General features: G+C 41.2%; 1 protein-coding gene and 1 pseudogene across 1 annotated transcript in view; both read right to left on the reverse strand.

Annotated features, from left to right (window-relative positions):
* RSF1 (remodeling and spacing factor 1) overlaps positions 1 to 18001 on the reverse strand; it is a 156984-nt gene that overhangs the window by 138361 nt on the left and 622 nt on the right. The window lies entirely within an intron of this gene.
* LOC140712561 (small ribosomal subunit protein uS10-like) lies at positions 811 to 17953 on the reverse strand (annotated as a pseudogene).

Genomic DNA, 18001 nt, shown 5'->3' on the forward strand with positions numbered 1-18001 from the left:
GCCTGGAACTTTCAGCCCCATCCACATCCTCCAGAGAACGAAGAGAGTTTGGAGATTTGAGTTAACAATCAATCATACCTACATGATGACACCTCCATTAAAAAAAAATCCCTAAACTGACTGGGCATGACCAGCACTTTCGGAAGCTGAGGTAGGAGGATCGCTTGAGCCCAGGAATGCAAGAACAGCCTGGGCAACATACAGAGACTCCATCTCTACAAAATCATCATCATCATCATCATCATCATCCCTAAACTAGGGTTTAGACAGCTTCTGAGTTGGTGAACGCATTAATTTGCTGGGGGACTGAAGCGCCTGCACTTGGGACTCTTCCAGACCTTGTTTACCCTGTGTACCTCTTCATCTGGCTGTTCATTTGTATCCTCTATAATAAACCTGAAACAGAAGTAAAGTGTTTCCCTGAGTTTTGTGAGCCAATACAGCAGGTTATTGAACCTAAGAAGGAAGTTGTGAGAACCCCCAATTTGTAGTCAAGTCAGACAGAAGTGTGGGGACCCTTGGCACCCAACACTTGCAACTGATGTCTAAAGTGGGAAGGCAGTCTTGTGGGTCTGAGTCTTTAATTTGCGGGACTGTGGTAACTCTAGGTAGTGTCAGAATCAAACTAAATTGTAATACACCCAGTTGGTGTGTGCAAAGAAATGGAAAATTGCTTGATGTCGAAAAACCACAAATTTGGTGTCAGAGTATTCTGTGGATAGAAGAAACAATTTTTCATTTACTTTAATACCAAAACCATTTAATTAATTTTTTTTTTTTTTTTTTTTTTGAGACAGTTTCACTCTTATTGCTCAGACTGGAATGCAATGGCACGATCTCAGCTAACTGCAATCTCTGCCTCCTGGGTTCAAGCGATTTTCCTGCCTCAGCCTCCCAAGTAGCTGGGATTGCAGGCACGCACTAGCACGCCTGGCTAATTTTGTATTTTTAGTAGAGACAAGGTCTCGCCATGTTGGCATGTTGGCCAGGCTGGTCTCAAACTCCTGACCTCTGGAGATCCACCTGCCTTGGCCTCCCAAAGTGCTAGGATTACAGGAGTGAACCACCAAAACCATTTAACAGATATCACAAGAAAAAAACTTTTAACAATATACTAGCAAACTATGATATATAGTGCCTCTCCAGTGCCTCTCACTCCAGTCTGGGTGACAGAGTGAGGCCTCATCTCTAAAACACAAACAAAAAACTAGCAAGCTGAATTCAGCAACATATGAAAGACATTATATACTATGAACAAATGGGACGGGATAGGGGCTAGCCATGCCAGAAGGACCTATTGTGAGATTAGATGGTAGGGGCTTTAAGCCACATAGTATCAGCCCAACCTCCAGGGAAAGGATAGGAGCTAGAGAGTGAGTTCTTTTGTTTGTCTGTACAGTGGCACAATCATGGCTCACTGGAGCCCCTACCTCCCAGGCTCAAGCGATCCTCCTGCCTCAGTCCCCCAAGTAACCAGGACTTACATTTGTATGTCACCACACCTGGTTAATTTTTGTATTTTTTGTAGAGACAGGGTTCCCCATGTTGCCCAGGGTAGTCTTGAACTCCTGGGCTCAAGCGATCCACCCACCTAGGCCTCCCAAAGTGCTGGGATTATAGGCATGAGCCACTGTGCCCAGTCAAGACGGAGTTCTATTGCAAAACAAAAACCCTAATAAAAACTGTTATGCTGGCTGGGTGTAGTAGCTCACGCCTGTAATCCAGTGCTTTGGGAGGCCAAGACGGGCAGATCACTTGAGGTCAGGAGTTCCAGACCAGCCTTGCCAACATAGTGAAACCCTGTCTCTACTAAAATTACAAAAATTAGCTGGGCATGGTGGTGTGCACCTGTAATCCCAGGTATACAGGAGGCTGAGGCAGGAAAATCGCTTAAACCCGGGAGATGGAGGTTGCAGTGGGCCGAGATCCTGTCACTGCACTCCAGTATGGGCGACAGAGTGAGACTTCATCTCAAAAAATAAATAAATAAAAAGGCTGTTATGCGTGGCCAAGTGTGGTGGCTCACACCTACAATCCTAGCACTTTGGGAGGCTAAGGCAGGAGGATCATTTGAGGCCAGAAATTCAAGATCAGCCTGAGCAATATAGTGAGATTTCATCTCTAGAAAAATATAACTAAATTAACTGGGCGTGGTAACATGTGCCTGTAGTCCCCCCTACTCGGCAGGAGGATCGCTTGAGCCCAGGAGCTCAGGGTAGGCCATGTTGCACCACTGCACTGCAGCCTGGGCAAGAGAGCAAGACCCTGCCTGAAAAGAGAAACAAAAACCTGTCATACTGAGCAGTTTCCTGACTGGTGAACACAATGATATGCTGGGAAGGTGACATGCCCTGATTCTACAGGGAGAGGGGCACAGAAGCTCTACATCCAAGACCCTTCCAGACCTTGCCCTATGTGTCTCTGCATCTGGCTGGTCTTATGTTGTATCCTTTATAATAAAGCCATAACTGTAAATAAAGCACTTTCTTGAGTTCTGTGAGTCATTCCGGTGAATTACAGAACTTGAGGTGGGTTATGAGAACTCCTCAGATTTGTAGCCAGTTGGGTAGAAGTGCAGGTAGCATGGGGACCCCACCTGTGGCTGGCATGTGAAATGGGGACAGTCTTGTTGGTGACATTCTACCTTGTAAAATGATAGAACCATCCTTCACTAATTAAATGGCATGAGACCAGACTTTACTTATAGCTCAAATAATATTACGGGTCTACATTAATACATGGTGTCTAATAGCACATTTAATAGTTGGGGAACCAGGCACGGTGGCTCATGCCTGTAATCCCAGTCTTACGGAGGCCGAAGTGGGTGGATCACTTGAGCCCAGAAGTTTAAGACCAGCCTGGGCAACACAGTGAGACCCCATCTCTAGGAAAAAAAAAATAGCTGAGTATGGTGGAACGTTCCTGTGGTCCCAGCTACTCAGGAGGCTGAGGTAGAAGGATAGCTTGAGCTCAGGTCAAGGCTGCAGTGAGCCATGATTGCACCACTATACTCCAGCCTGGGTAACAGAGCAAGACCTTGTCTCAAAAAAGGCTGGAGAAAGAGTTGTTCCCCAGATGGAATTCAAGTCAAATTGTATTTCTGCTAGACAGTTTTTCAACATCAATCAAGAATCTCTTCATCAACTTTCAACCCCCACAAACACACATATCACTTATGTGTACTTCTCATTTACAATGAACTAAATCCACACTATGTATTAAACGTATGTGTTTGTTTATCTAGAGTGGTATTTCAAATTACTTGAAGTTCCCGTTTGTTTCTTTGTGGGGAGAAAGGAACAGAAAGGATGTCTAACGAGTATCAAATCTCTGTACCAAGCAGAAAAAAGCAATCTCTAAACTTACAACAAACTTTTTTTGCAAATAAAAATGACATATCTCAGCAGGGAACGGGCTTGTGCCTGTAGTCCCCACACTTTGGGAGGCTGAGGTAGGTGGATCACCTGAGGTCAGGAGTTCAAGACCAGCCTGGCCAACATGGTGAAACCCCATCTCTACTAAAAATACAAAACTTAGCCAGGTGGGGTGGCATGCTGAGGCAGGAGAATTGCTTGAAACCAGGAGGTGGAGGTTGCAGTGAGCCGAGATCACACCACTATACTCCACCCTGGGAGACAGAGCGAGACTCCATTTCAAAAAAAGAAAAAAAAAAAAAAAAGAAAACAAAAGATTATTTCATTAAAGAAAACTTTACTTATAACAGAAAACAACTGGGCACAAATGCCAAGATAGTTAAAGTTAATTTTAATTACCTTAAGTACATAAATAAGGTACTCTAATTCAATCCATTAACTAAGTCCTTATCTATTCTACCTGCAAATTCTCTTTCTCAGATCTAGCCTTTTCTCTCACTCCCTACTGACACTTGCCCAATTCACATCTTACAATATGAATGTAATATTATAACCACCTCCAGCTGGTTTCCCTATCACCACCCCGAACTGCCCACTGCCTTTCCAACACCGCAAAAGAATTGTTTCAGAAATGAGAATTTCAGATCACCCCTGGTGAAGATCATGTAAATCAATTCAGAGAAACTGGGGTGGGGCTCTTAAAAAAAAAAAAAGGTAAATAAAGAAACGGAATAATGACTTTTCCCTCATGTTGTCTTGGGAAAGATAAATTAAAAATTGGATTTTTAACTATACTCAGAGGATTCAAATAAAAAGTAATAAGCTTAGCAGAGGTTAATAACAAATGCTTTTCATGCAGTTAAGACATGGTATAACCAAATAACCCAAGAAATGAGCTGAGGGATTACCCAAAGATTTTCCATCTCAGGCATCTCAGGCACTATTATACAACCCAGCGTGGGCTACGTAGCAACACCCATCTCTATAAAAAAGTATATATATATTTTTTTAATTAGCCAGGTGTGAGGGCACAAGTAGTGCTAGCTACTTGGGAGGCTGAGGCCGGAGGATCACTTGAGTCCAGGAGTTCTATGTTACAGTGAGCTATGACTGTGCCACTGCACTGCAGTCTGGGCAATAGAGCAAGACCCTCTCTCTAAATAAAGAGAAAGAAAGAAAGGAAGAAAAGACAGACCAAAGATGGGGAAACACCTGAGAAAGACCAAAAGGAAATACCTGAGTCATTAAAAAAAAAAATTAAATAAGTGAAAAAACAAGAGGGGGCGGGGGAGGGGGAATTCAGTAATGTATATCTTTACAGCAATACCCAAAAGAAAAAAGAGTTATACCATGAAAAATGTGTAGCAAACAAGGGATGAAGAGAAAATCTAAAAATATTTTGAAATATGTGACACATTCATTCAACTAACACTTGAGCATCTACTATATGCTAAATACTAGGCTAGAAATAGAGTGAATAAGAGAAAATGAATTCCTTATGGAACTTATTGTCAGTCACTGGCATGTTGCCTTTATTTAATGTGCTACATTTTTACTTTAAAGAAGGGAAAAATACATGCAAAGCATTTATAACTCCCAATCTAATTTTCTCATATGGTCTTAAGTTCCTCAACCACAAACCTTATCAGAAACCTAATGTATACAGTTAGGTTACAATTTCCCATACATGCCATATTATCAGAAATTTCTATGCCTTTTCCCATGCTGTTCCCTGCCTTGAACGCTTTTCCAACTTTTATTCAACCATTCAAATTTCCATAATGCTTACAGTGATGTTATGATTTCCCCTGGCCAAAATTAAGTACTTGCTCATTTATATTCTCAAAGCACCTTAGAATTACTCTAAACAGCAGTTATACTTTGTATTATAACTGCCTGCATAATTATATTCATGCAAACAAGATCATGCAAACATGATACAAATATATGCTGTCTACAAGAAACAAAGGTTAGAATCAAAGACACAAGGAGGTTAAAAGGATAGAAAGGAACACACCATGCAAAGTAAACAAAAGACAGCTGAAGTGGCTATGCTAATACCAGACAAAACAGACTTTAATCTCAGCACAGAGTTTAAGACAAAGTTTGAAGTATTAGGACAAATAGGTAAGAACAGACATTCCTGATTACACATTAAAATCACTGATGCCAGGGCCTCAATCCCCAGAGATTCTGATTTCAATGGAGCATTGTTAAGGCCTAAGAATCAACACTTTTCAGAGCGATTCAAGGGATTCTAATGCATAGACAGAGTTAGTTAATGACACATGATTATTATAAGGGTTGAAAAACACTGAACTACAAGGAAAAATAAGACAATTGGTTTAATTAGGGTAAATGGAAGTCAAGGTAGTATGGGAACACACCCTGGAGGCATCTGATAACACAATGCACAAAACTTTTATAATTATAGGAGATGGAGTCTAATTTCCAAAATATTCAAGAAGAAAATTATTTCATTGAGCCAATTCCATTAAAAAAATTTTTAAAAATAAAAAAATTAGGCTGGGTGTGGTGGCTCACACCTGTAATCCCAGCACTTTGGGAGGCCAAGGCAGGCGAATCACTTGAGGTCAGGAGCTCAAGACCAGCCTGCACAACATAGTCAAACCCCGTCTCTATTAAAAATACAAAAATTAGCTGGGCATGATGGTGCGTGCCTGGACTCCCAGTTATTCAGGAGGCTGAGACAGGAGAATCGCTTGAACCCAAGGTGGAGGTTGCAGTGAGCCGAGATCATGCCACTGCACTCCACCCTGGGCAACAGAGAAAGACCCTGTCTCAAAAAAAAAAAAAAAAAAGAAAGAAAGAAAGAAAGAAAAAGAAAAAAAACCCAAAAAACCAAGAAGAAGAAAATTGTTTCAAAGTGTGAGGAAAACTAGGATTTTCCCAAACAATGATGAAAAGCTGGTTAAGATTCATGTTCAAATATCAAGGCATCAACTGTACCTATGACTTGTAGTTCTTTGGTTTCAATATATTTTAGTATCCCATTCAAATATTATACCTTTTAAAAATAATGTTCATGCTAATAAAATTTAAACTTTTAAAGTAAAAAGAGGTGAGTGGGGATATATGCTACGTTATCTGACTCAGAAGCCTAAGTGTTCAGATCATTGCTTAGTGTTCAGACCACAACCATAGTACTGTGGATCACACTACAATCATTGTAAGAGCATACCTGTGGGGACAAAACACTGGTTAAGAGTTGGGCTCCGACGCCAGACTTACCCAGTTTTAAATTCCCACAGCATTACAAACACATTTTTATCAAAATTTTCTCCAACCCTTTAACACTGTGTGACTTCAGGCAAGTTACTTTACCTCTCTAAATAGTTTCCTTATCTATAAAATGAAAATAATGATACTATAAATAGAGTGGCTCTAAGGATTAAATAAGGTAATCTTGGTAGATGGCTTTAGCATGGAGTCTGGCTCAACAGTAAGCTCTGATAATTACAACAGTACTACTCCAGGCATTTAACCTATAAAATTATGGTAAAGCATGCATCCTACAAAGCCCCTTATTTTTGCATTTTTGTAATTTATTTTTCTGTGAAAGATAAGAATGGAGAAGATAATTAAGGTTTAAAGGGGAGGTCCAAAATATGGGAAAATAGGACACTAAAGGAGTGAGATATAGTTATCATGGTGAATAAAACTAGGTAATAATAGAAGATAGGGTATAAAATGAAAAGGCCATGAGACAAAAAGATAGCAAGGAAAAACCAGTTGACCACAGTCAAAATTCACAGGACAAAAAATCTCAAAAATGAGGAATATTATGGAATGTCTGAATTCAGATGCCAGACCAAGTTAGTGCTGCTGTAGATGGCTTACTTACGGTTCTGATAAACTGGAGGTTGGCAAGACTTTAATGGGAATATAAAGTAAGCTCCATTATACTTCTGATTAATCAAAGTTTTCCAACATTACAATATTGCTATATCCCCAAATTCCAAATACCAAAAGCAAGTTAGAATGTATTATTTGGAATAACTCATTCTATCTAATTTTCTTTTCCTAAAACACTTTTAACATCTAAACTTCGAAGAAGTGACAACTATATTTATTTGCAGAGCCAACTGTGAGGATGCTAAGGACAAAAGGAAAAGAGTAAGTATCAAATTCCCTGAGACATCTAGCATAACACATGCCTAAGCTTCATAACCAGTACTGCCCTTTTGCTGCAAAATACACTGATGACCAAGGCATTTAATCCCACTTTCTAGGAAGCTATTATCTAGTAGATTCTTTCCCAGTCCTGTGTCCTTTAAGTAACCTAAGTAAATCTTTTAAGTTCTATCTTTAATAACTACATCCTTTCCCATCTGAGCACACAGCATCACCATTCATCCAACCTTACCCTCACCTAATCAGTTCACTTGGATAAGACTTTGAGACTGGTATAGCAGCAATGTTACAATAACTCTTACCCTTACTACCAATTACTATGTCACATGGCTCCCATCCTAGCATTGCCTTATGACAATTAGGCAGCGGTAGCCGTGGCTATTCTTGAATGAAAGAAATTTAGTTCAATGTAATGTCATCACCCTGTTAACAAAAAAGCTTTTAGACTCACCTAACCCAAGAGAGAGGAGTAATTAATACCAAAACAGTTGGATGTAAAATTAGATCAATACTGAGACTACTGTTCCACTAATAGTTTCATTCACAGGACATTCTAGGCATTTAATTTGTATTATATTCGTTCTTTTTTATTTTTATTTTTTGCGGGGGGAGGGGTGGAGTCTCGCTCTGTCGCCCAGACAGGAGTGCAATGGCGTAATCACGGCTCACTGCAACCTCTGCCTCCTGGGTTCAAGCAATTGTCGTGTGACAGCCTCCTAGGTAGCTGGGATTACAGGTGTATCCCACCACATCCAACTAATTTGTATTTTTAATAGAGACCAGGTTTCACCACGTTGGTCAGGCTGGAAATTTGTATTATACTCGTTCTAAATGTATTTTCAAACACAGCGATCATCATCTGATAAGACTTCCATCTTCACACACTGGAATATGGATCAGCAAATTTTTTCCCGTAAAGGGCTAGACAGATAATAAGTTCTTCAGGTTTTGGGTTTTGTTTTGTTTCTGAGACAGGGTCTTGCTGTGTCACCCAGGCTGGAATGCATTGGCATGATCAGCCTCAACCTCCGGGGCTCAGATAATCCTCCGAAAGTGCTTGGATTGCAGGCATGAGCCACCATACCCAGCCCAATACTTTAGGTTTTGAAGTTATATGTTCTCTGTTACAATCACTCAACTCTACCACAGTTGTGTGAAAGCAGCTACAGACAACAGTATGTAAACAAATGAACGTGGCTGTATACCAATAAAACCTTATTTACAACAATAGAGGACAGGCTGCAGATTGCCCACCCCTGTAGTAAGCTATCACAGACTAGGCTTTAACTTCAAAGTTTTAGAGCAGAACATGGTCCTGTAAGTTGAGGAAAACTATTAATTTCACAAACATTTACTACATATATTTGCTATTACTCACCAATTGCTAGCAATAAAATAAAATAAGAATCCCTGTCCTCAAAGAGTTTACCATCTCGTAGGCTAGGCAGTAAGTGCAAAAAGTTTTATGAGTACTGTGACATAAAATCTACAAAGTGTACATGCAGGGTAAGGAGACAGAAGTGGTTAATTTAACTTGAGAGACAGAAAGCAGGAAATTTTTCACAGAGCACTTGATGCTTAACGAGCAGACTAATGACGGGTAGAGTGAACAGGCAAGGGAAGGAAGATGGGGATGGGATATTCGACTCAGTGGGAGGAGGATGAGGAAAAAGCACAAATGTAAAACAACCTTTCACATTTTCAGAGATGTGAAAGCAGTTCAGTGTCATTAAAACTAGCAATGAGAACAGAAAAGCAAAGTTAAATATAAAAGGGGATAAATAGACTCAATATGACTTGGTATCAAAGTAGAAAGTGTTTAGGGCTAAGGTCTAGGATGCCTCCTTTGTTTCTGATCTGAGTGACTTGGGTAGATGACAGTAACATTCATTGTAAGAGGTAATTCAAGATTAAGAATAAATAAATAGGCTGAGCTTCGTGGCTCACACCTGTAATCCCAGCACTTTGGGAGGCTGAGTCAGGTGGATTGCTTGAGCCCAGGAGTTTGAGACCAGCCTAGGCAACATAATGAAACTCTGTCTCTACTAAAAATACAAAAAAAAATTTAGCTGGGTGTGGTGGCACATGCCTGTGGTGCCAGCAACTTGAGAGGCTGAAATGGGAGGATCACCTGAGTCTGGGAGGTAGAGGTTGCAGTCAGCAGAGAACAAGCCACTGCACTCCAGCCCGGATGACAGAGTAAGACTCTGTCTTTTAAAAAAAAAAAAGGGTAAATAAATACAAGCAGAAATTCAATTTTCCTTTTATAAAGCCTCTTTAGAAATCTCGTTTTAAATAATTTTTGTGGTGATTATCAAAGAAATGCGCAATTAACATAGAAAATAAATGTGAAAAAATGTAAGAAAAAACAAAGGAAAAAAACCTATATAACCCTACTATCCAGAAAATGATTAAGATAAACATGTACAAATACTGGGGAAAAAAAACTTAGGAGTCTAAAATAAACACAGACTAAACCTTCACTATGAGAGCTTTCTGGAGGAACTCTTGCTTACATGAGCCATATACACATTATATACTTTATGTTGCTCCTCAAGCAATCTTTGTTCAACTACAGGAGGCTGAAGCCTGGTCTGTCTACTGGTGGGGTACCTGTCAAGTTATCCCCTTATGCTCTTCTTTCTTAAAATCAGTTTGGGCTGGACGTGGTGGTTCACGCCTGTAATCCCAGCACTTTGGGAGGCCAGGGCGGGCAGATCACTCGAGGTCAGGAGTTTGAGACCACCCCGGCCAACATGATGAAACCCCATCTCTACTAAAAATGCAAAAAAATTAGCTGGGCATGGTGGCAGCCACCTATAATCCCAGCTACTCAGGAGGCTGAAGCAGGAGAATTGCTTGAACCCAGGAGGCAGAGGTGGCAGTTAGCCGAGATCACCGCACTCCAGCCTGGGCGACAGAGTGAGACTCCATCTCAAAAAAAAACAAAAACAAAAACAGTCTGGTGTAGTTTCTGCTTGGTGTGCCCTCACAGCTCATGTTCTTACATTGAAAAAGATCACCTTGATTTGGGACAAACATTCTAAGCGTAACTTTTAGTTCTTGCTCTTTGTCCATATCCGGACTGGTAAGATTAAATAAACACTGCAAATTCCCCATCACCTCATCCCTGCTTCTTCAGAAATTTTACCTTTTATTCACAGAAAGGCACAAATTATGAAATAATTTGCTATCAGAATATCTTACACAACTTACTTTGAGAGAAACCAAATTTATTTAAGTATTTTTAAATGAGTATTAAAACTTAATTCTGAGCAAAACATGAGAGCAAAAAGTAGTCTAATGATGAATGGGATCAAGTTTGCCATTTATAATTTTTTTAACAACTGGTAATCAATTTATTAAAATAGTTGACTTAAGCATCTGCAATGGTGACTTTCACCTCAACTCCTGGCTCAAACTGATGGAAGCAATCTGCTTAACAATCTCAGAAGGACTGTGCAAGTCAATAGAGTCGTTTGTGGATTCTCATCTGGAAAGGATCCCATGTCCTAGAACCTTCACCACAAGGAGTTTTTCTTGTAGTCATTCTCAAAGTCTTGGTAGGCATTCGAACTGATCCTTTCACTTGGAGATTCTTTTCCTTTGCTCCTCTGACGAAGTCAGCACATATCTTTTCCAGGGATTTTACGGTGATGCCCGTTAGAGTGATTCGATTTCGGTGAATTGCCACCTCTGGCTCCACAGGTGTTTTTCCAGTATCCTTAAAAGCCATGGCTGCTGCGCAGCTTCCTGACCGACTTGTTCCTCGGCGAGAGCGAACAGTGGTGAGTTAAGAAGCAGGAGCCTGCGGATCACCGATCCACAGCACCTACACCACGTCTTCCTCAAAGAGCAGCCATTTATAATTTGTAAAAGGAAATACACACATACACACACACACACACACACGCACACACACAGAGATAATGGAGAATTAATACAATTTAACACATCCCTAAACTCAGGATAAAAATAAGAAGTGGCTGGGCACAGTGGCTCATGCCTATAATCCCAGCACTTTGAGAGGTCGAGGTGGCTGGATCTCCTGAGGCCAGGAGTTCAAGACTAGCCTGGCCAACATGGCAAAACCTGTCCCTACTAAACACATAAAAATGAGCCAGGCATGGTGGTGCATGCCTGTAATCCTAGTCACCTGGGAGCGTGAGGCAGAAGAATCACTTGAACCTAGGAGGCACAGGTTGCAGTGAACCAAGATCGTGCCACTGCACTCCAGCCTGGGTGACAGAGCAAGACTGTCTCAAAAAAAAAAGAAAAAAAAAAAAAGGAGTTCTAGCCACAAGTGCTGACTCATGCCTGTAACCCCAGCACTTTGGGAGGCCAAGGTGGGAGTATCACCTGAGGTCAGGAGTTCAAGACCAGCCTGGGCAATATAGCAAGATCTCATTCTCTACCAAAAAAAGCTTTAAAAATTAGCTGGCCGTGCTGGCATGCACCTGTAGTTCCAACTACTCAGGAGGTTGGGGCAGGAGCATTTCTTGAGCCCAGGAATTCAAGGTCCTAACTCTGGGAGGGGGGGGGATTTTTTTTTTTTTTGAGACAGAGTCTCACTCTGTCACCCAGGCTGGAGTACAGTGGCACCATCTTGGCTCACTGCAACCTCTGCCTCCTGGGTTCAGGCGATTCTTCTGCCTCAGTCTCCCGAGTAGCTGAGATTACAGGTGCCTGCCACCAGGTCCGGCTAATTTTTGTATTTTTAGTAGAGACAGGGTTTCACCACGTTCACCAGGTTGGTCTCGAACTCCTGACCTCAGGTGATCTGCCACCTGGGCCTCCCAAAGTGCTGATTACAGGCATGAGCCACCACGCCCAACCAAAAAAATACATTTTTATAAAGTAGGCATTCACCTCAGAAATCCTTTGATAATGTTTGAAGCAATACCAGTTTAATACTGTTTAAGTCAGTTTCCTCTATTATTGTGGTTCAATTGTTTAGTCACTTGGAAACCCCAAAAACATGGGTTTTTTTGAATTTCAGTGCCTCCCTTCTTCCTAACACACTGGTACAAACCTCATACGGAGCACACTTGAACTAGCAGGCACTGCATTTATGGCATACAAGTGAAAGAAAGCATAATATGGAAGAAGCAGCCCCTTCAAATGGCTAAAGGTGGTGCAACTTCAGACATAAGGATCAGGAAATGGAAGTAGAGGGGAAGTGGAAGAGTAAGGAGAGAATGCCTGCTGTTCTCTCTAGTTTGGGCATCAATTTGCCTGGAGGCACTGCTTGTGCCCAACTGTGCAAGAGTGAGCAAAAATGTTTAAAAGTTAGCTAATATAAACCTAACTTACAGATATGACCATATAAAGCTAAACAAATTATAAATCAAATCCTGCTAGAATATATGTAATTACAAAATGTACATTATACTTGCCCATATAATTAAATGTTTTTAAAACAAAATAGAAAATACCCTAATACCTTTGTGGGATCTACTCTGCAATAAAAACAGAAAACAACCAGAAAAAAACAAGCATAATATATTAAGACTATACTCATCATGTAAAATTTTATTAAATCCAACAACACACATAACTGTCTTCCTTGAACATATGATTCAGTTTAACATGTATTTTAGGCCTGAATTATTCTTACTTTTTCATATTGCATGTGGTCATACATCGCACCATAAAATTGTTAGATAATTTTAGTCTACAACTGTAGACTAGAATGCACAGACTATTGCTCCACTTGATAAAATCTCAGAGAAAAAAAATAAGTCTTTGAATGATGTCATTAGTTTCAAGCTCATTAGCTACTTCTTACTAGATAAGAAATTTCTTTTAAAAGGCTTATGTTTAATGTTTTTTTTTTTAAAAAAAAAATCTCCGCAATATTTACTGTAGCTACATCTGTACACAGCAGATGCTCAATATTACATATCAAGTGAATGAACTCACAATAAATGCTTACTTACCTTCTTACCGGTGCGGTCTGAGAATTTAACAAAACATCTAAATTTAATGCAAACTTTTTAATCATTAAAAGACTAAAAAGTCAGCCAGTTTGCATTAACAGGCTCATGTTAGCCAGACAAGTCCCTCTGTCTCCATTACCTCCTAGTTCCTAGGACAATGCCAACAACCTCCTTCCAAACCTCCATAACTTTAGGACATATCAAAAACGGTAGAGATGAAATCTATTTCTCTCTTTCCCTCTAATAAGTGCCCCAAAGAAGATTTACTTTTTCAAAGGCAGAAGAGCCACAACTAAAAAGTTTCAACCTAACCAGGCTCTGGGGCTCCAGCAATGCTACTATGAATGTATGTATGCCCTATCAGTGTCTACCACTGTAGACTCGTGCAACCTCTAGTACACGCACTTGGTAAAATCTTTTGTTTAAATCAACACATGGTGGCCCCAGTTACAGTAGTCACCTTCTACTTTATCAAATATATCTAAAAATATATTGTCACACACAGATCAGTTACAGTACCAGTAAGAGAGATCATAGTTATAGTTACAATTCCAGTTAAAAAAGCATACTTTTTTTTTAACCTTGATATTTTGACTTCAAGACTTAAAATTCAAATCATTAAAATTAAATCAAAAATGAAACAAAAAACTAATGGCTCAACTTACTTAATATACAACTAATTCAGCCAACCATAGTATAACCTATGAGAATCCTAACACGTTATCTGTATTTACCTTAATAAACTTATTAGATATATATAACATCTCAACCAATATCCAGACTGTTTTTAAAGAATAAAGTGGTATAGTTTCCTCTTGAAAAGAAATATTCTCTGCAGGAGAGGAAAGATACTTAGGAGCCTTGGGTGTCAGGAATCTCACAAAGTCAATGTTGACTTTATCCATAACCACCATTATCTACCTCTGGTTAGGAGAAACCTGGGGAAGCCCACACAAAGCACAGAATCGGAAGGACTAAAGTAGACTGCAGAGAGAGGAGGATAAAACACCACCTTCATTTGGCACATCCTTTTATACTGAGTATCAACTATAAATCTAAATTTTTTGACAATTTCAGCATATACGTGGGCTTTTCAAATAAGAATTTGACTAACACCAACAGTTAGCTGTATACACTTGAAATCTCTCTCTGTAGCTTGATTTTCCTCCCTGAAAAATAAAGGCAATGATAAAATAGTCCCTTCTTTCTGGCCCCAAAACTCAATGATAGTTTCTAGAACAAAGGTTCCCAAACGTTCTACGTTCACAGCACCCTCAGTATCTCAGCAATTTTCTCTCAGCAGCCCTGGGCCAGAAATAATAACACTTCCACTTATTAAGCAGTCAGTAGCCACGTGAAAAAACAACCTAGCTACATTTCAACAAATAATGTTTTTACTTCATTCTTAACCATAATTACTTGTGAAATGTGTATTACTGTTGGGCACTGCACAACTTTTCAAACCTTGGAATCAGAGTGGGCCCTGCTATCCTCTTTCCTGCTGCATACAGATTTTTTTGTGCATTTTACCACAGCAACCACTAAAAAGCCAGCTTCACAAAGACATATCATCTATAGAAATGTAGCACAATCTTGAAATCATGAACTATGTCAAGGCAGTAGTTCGCCTGGCAACCAGCAAATTTCGACTACCACTGTATCCTACTTGAAAATTTAAACTACCAGATGGAGTTGGCAACAATGCTCTAGGGTGCCTTGGTGCAGTTTGGAAACCATGATCCTATGGCAAGGTATATAATTTTGTGGCTTTGGACTCATACTTGGGTTGGAAATAATATTTCACCCTTAACTATATAATCTTGGGCACCTTAATCTATTGAGCCTTACTTAGTTTCTATGCCTGCCAAATAGGAATAATACTATCAACTTCAGAGAACAGTAGCAAGAATTAAATTCATGTCTTTTAACTCTTGTACACCACAACTGTTTCCCAAAAAGACTCAGTTCAAATCTTGTTGGCTGAGCCACTATCGTCTTATCAGCTATTTGAAACAGGCAGAAAGTCTGTAATAGCTGATAAAACGATAGTGGTTCACCCAACAAGCTAACTTTGATGATGATATCATGGTTCATCATCAAAGTTCTGAAAATCTTTTCCCTGCACAGTAACAGCATTTCACCTGCAGAGACTTCTCATTTGCCAGGTGTTCTGAACTGTGTAACATTAATTAATAATTATTCTAAGATCACCTTATGACAGGATCTATTATCAGTCCCCTTAGCAACTCTATACCAACGGTAATGCAGTGGTTGAAATAAATGACCCTCCTTAGCCCAGGTTACCTGTCATTTTTACTTACTTAGTGGTCCACTATTCAATTCAACTGACTCTAATATTTTATTCCTCTGATATTAATATAAACTAAATGCAGTGGTCAAAATACCTAAAAGAAATGGAGATGCAAGAAATCTCATATACTACCCAAAATACCACACCACCCCAGAAAACCTGCATTTCAACTTGGTCCAAGGGAATCAACAAAACAATTTACTAGCCATCCTTTCCCCACACGCCCACAGTTCGTTCTCTGAGAGATACATTACTATCACTTCCCAAGGCATCCTAAAAGCAACTTACTAAGGCATTCTACTTCACAATGACTACTTTCTTAAAAATTAAAAAAGAGGCCAGGTGTGGTGGCTCACGCCTGTAAAGCACTTTAGGAGGCCAAGGTGTGTGGATCACGAGGTCAGGAGTTCAAGATCAGCCTGGCAAACATGGTGAAATCCCGTCTCTACTAAAAATATAAAAATGAGCTGGGTGTGGTGGTGCACGCCTGTAATCCCAGTCACTCTGGAGGCTGGGGCAGGAGAATCGCTTGAACCTGGGAGGCAGAGGTAGCAGTGAGCCAAGATCCTGCCAATGCACTCCGGCCTGGGCAACACAGTGAGGCTCCGTCTCAAAAAACAAATAAATAAAAATAAGAAAAGGAAGACAGATACAATTTGATAATGAAATTACCACAATGGGGCTTAATTTTTAAAGAAATTCTGCGGGAAGCCTTTATATAATGTCACCCTCCTATTTTGTACTATTTTTTAAAAATAAGCTTTTTGTAAGTCAGTTTGTTATGGGTAGAGGGGATGTGGACAGGTAAGAAGAGATTAATAGGCCTGTATAATAGGCCTTACAACTGTTGTATTAATCTGAATCTTCGGTAGCTATAACATCATACAGATTCTTTATAGGTAATATTCTGAAGAACTTTATACTTGGCACTTCCTAGCAATGCAAATAAATTCAGTTAACAGAAACTTCTACATTTACATAGAGAATAGAAGAGCGATCCTGCTTTCTTGGAAAGGAAACAGCTATCTGTCTTGTACAATACCCAGTCCACTTTGGCCAGCTAATATGGACAAAAAAGAGATCTATTTGGAAAACGTTTCTTCTCCAGCCAAGGGCTGTTTCCAGATAAAGGCAATGCTCAGAGTATAACAAAAAAGCCTTCTCTGAGGAAAGAAAAGTGCCAGAAAAGGAGAGGCAGGGATCGGGAATAAATGGGGATGAGTATAAGCACTCAGTGTGAAGGCTGGAGGCAGCAGGCACAGCGCTGAGATGCTCCAGCAAAAGAACCAGCAGCAGCAGCAGGAAGTTTCAATGGGGCCGGGCAGAGCATGCGCCCTGCACCCGCGCGGTGGCCTTATGTGGAAGGAGCACCACTTGCGAACACCAATAATAGACCAGCGGCACCAGAGAGAGAAACATGAGCAACAAGCACCTTCTTCAACTGTTTCCCCCTCCGTCAGAGCCCCTCCTCCAGCCTACATACTAACCACCCCACCCTACCGTGCAAATGGGAGGGAGACGACTTCTTCGCCTAAGCCCGGCTGCCAAGACGAAGGGGGAAGGGATTGGAAAAGTGGGGAGATGCTAGTCTATTATTTTGGGGGAGGTGGGGAGAGGAAGGAGAAGAACTATGGAGGAGGAATTAACCCTCTCCTCTCCAAAGTGGAGCTGAACCGACTTCGCCCCCCTACCGAGAATGGAGAAGAACCCCCTCCTGTGGGGGAGGAGCAGACCTCCCCACTCCGAGGAAGGAGTTTTAGGGGTTAAACCAGCCCTCGAGGGGAAGGGAAAAGGGACAAATCTGTCGGGGGAGTTCCCAACAGAGGGAGGGAGAGTTGAGTATCCGCTGGCCCCCGCCCACCCAGGTGAAGGGAGATAAGGAGGTGTCCGGAGCAGCCGAGCCCAGCCTTCCCCGAGATGGTCGGGAAGACTGGTGGGAGGAGGGGAGGGAGTAAGGGTGGGGAGGAGGAGAAAAGCGCAAAGCTGGCCGGAACCTGCGCTCCCCTTCCCCCGCCGCCAAGGGGGAGACGGGGTGGGGGGCCGCCCTCCGCCGCGAAGCAGCAGTCCCTGGGGTTGCCGACCGACACAATGACCCCTCCCTGCCTGCAGCCCACACCTAGCCCGCAACGCCCCCACCTCAGCTCCCCGCCCGGCCGAGTGGCCCTAGGGGGCCTCCGCCCCGCCTCCCCACTGCCCAAGACCCCGGGGGCTGGGCGGAGAAG

This window comes from Chlorocebus sabaeus, chromosome 1, assembly GCF_047675955.1.
Source record: "Chlorocebus sabaeus isolate Y175 chromosome 1, mChlSab1.0.hap1, whole genome shotgun sequence".
Taxonomy (NCBI): Eukaryota; Metazoa; Chordata; class Mammalia; order Primates; family Cercopithecidae; genus Chlorocebus; species Chlorocebus sabaeus.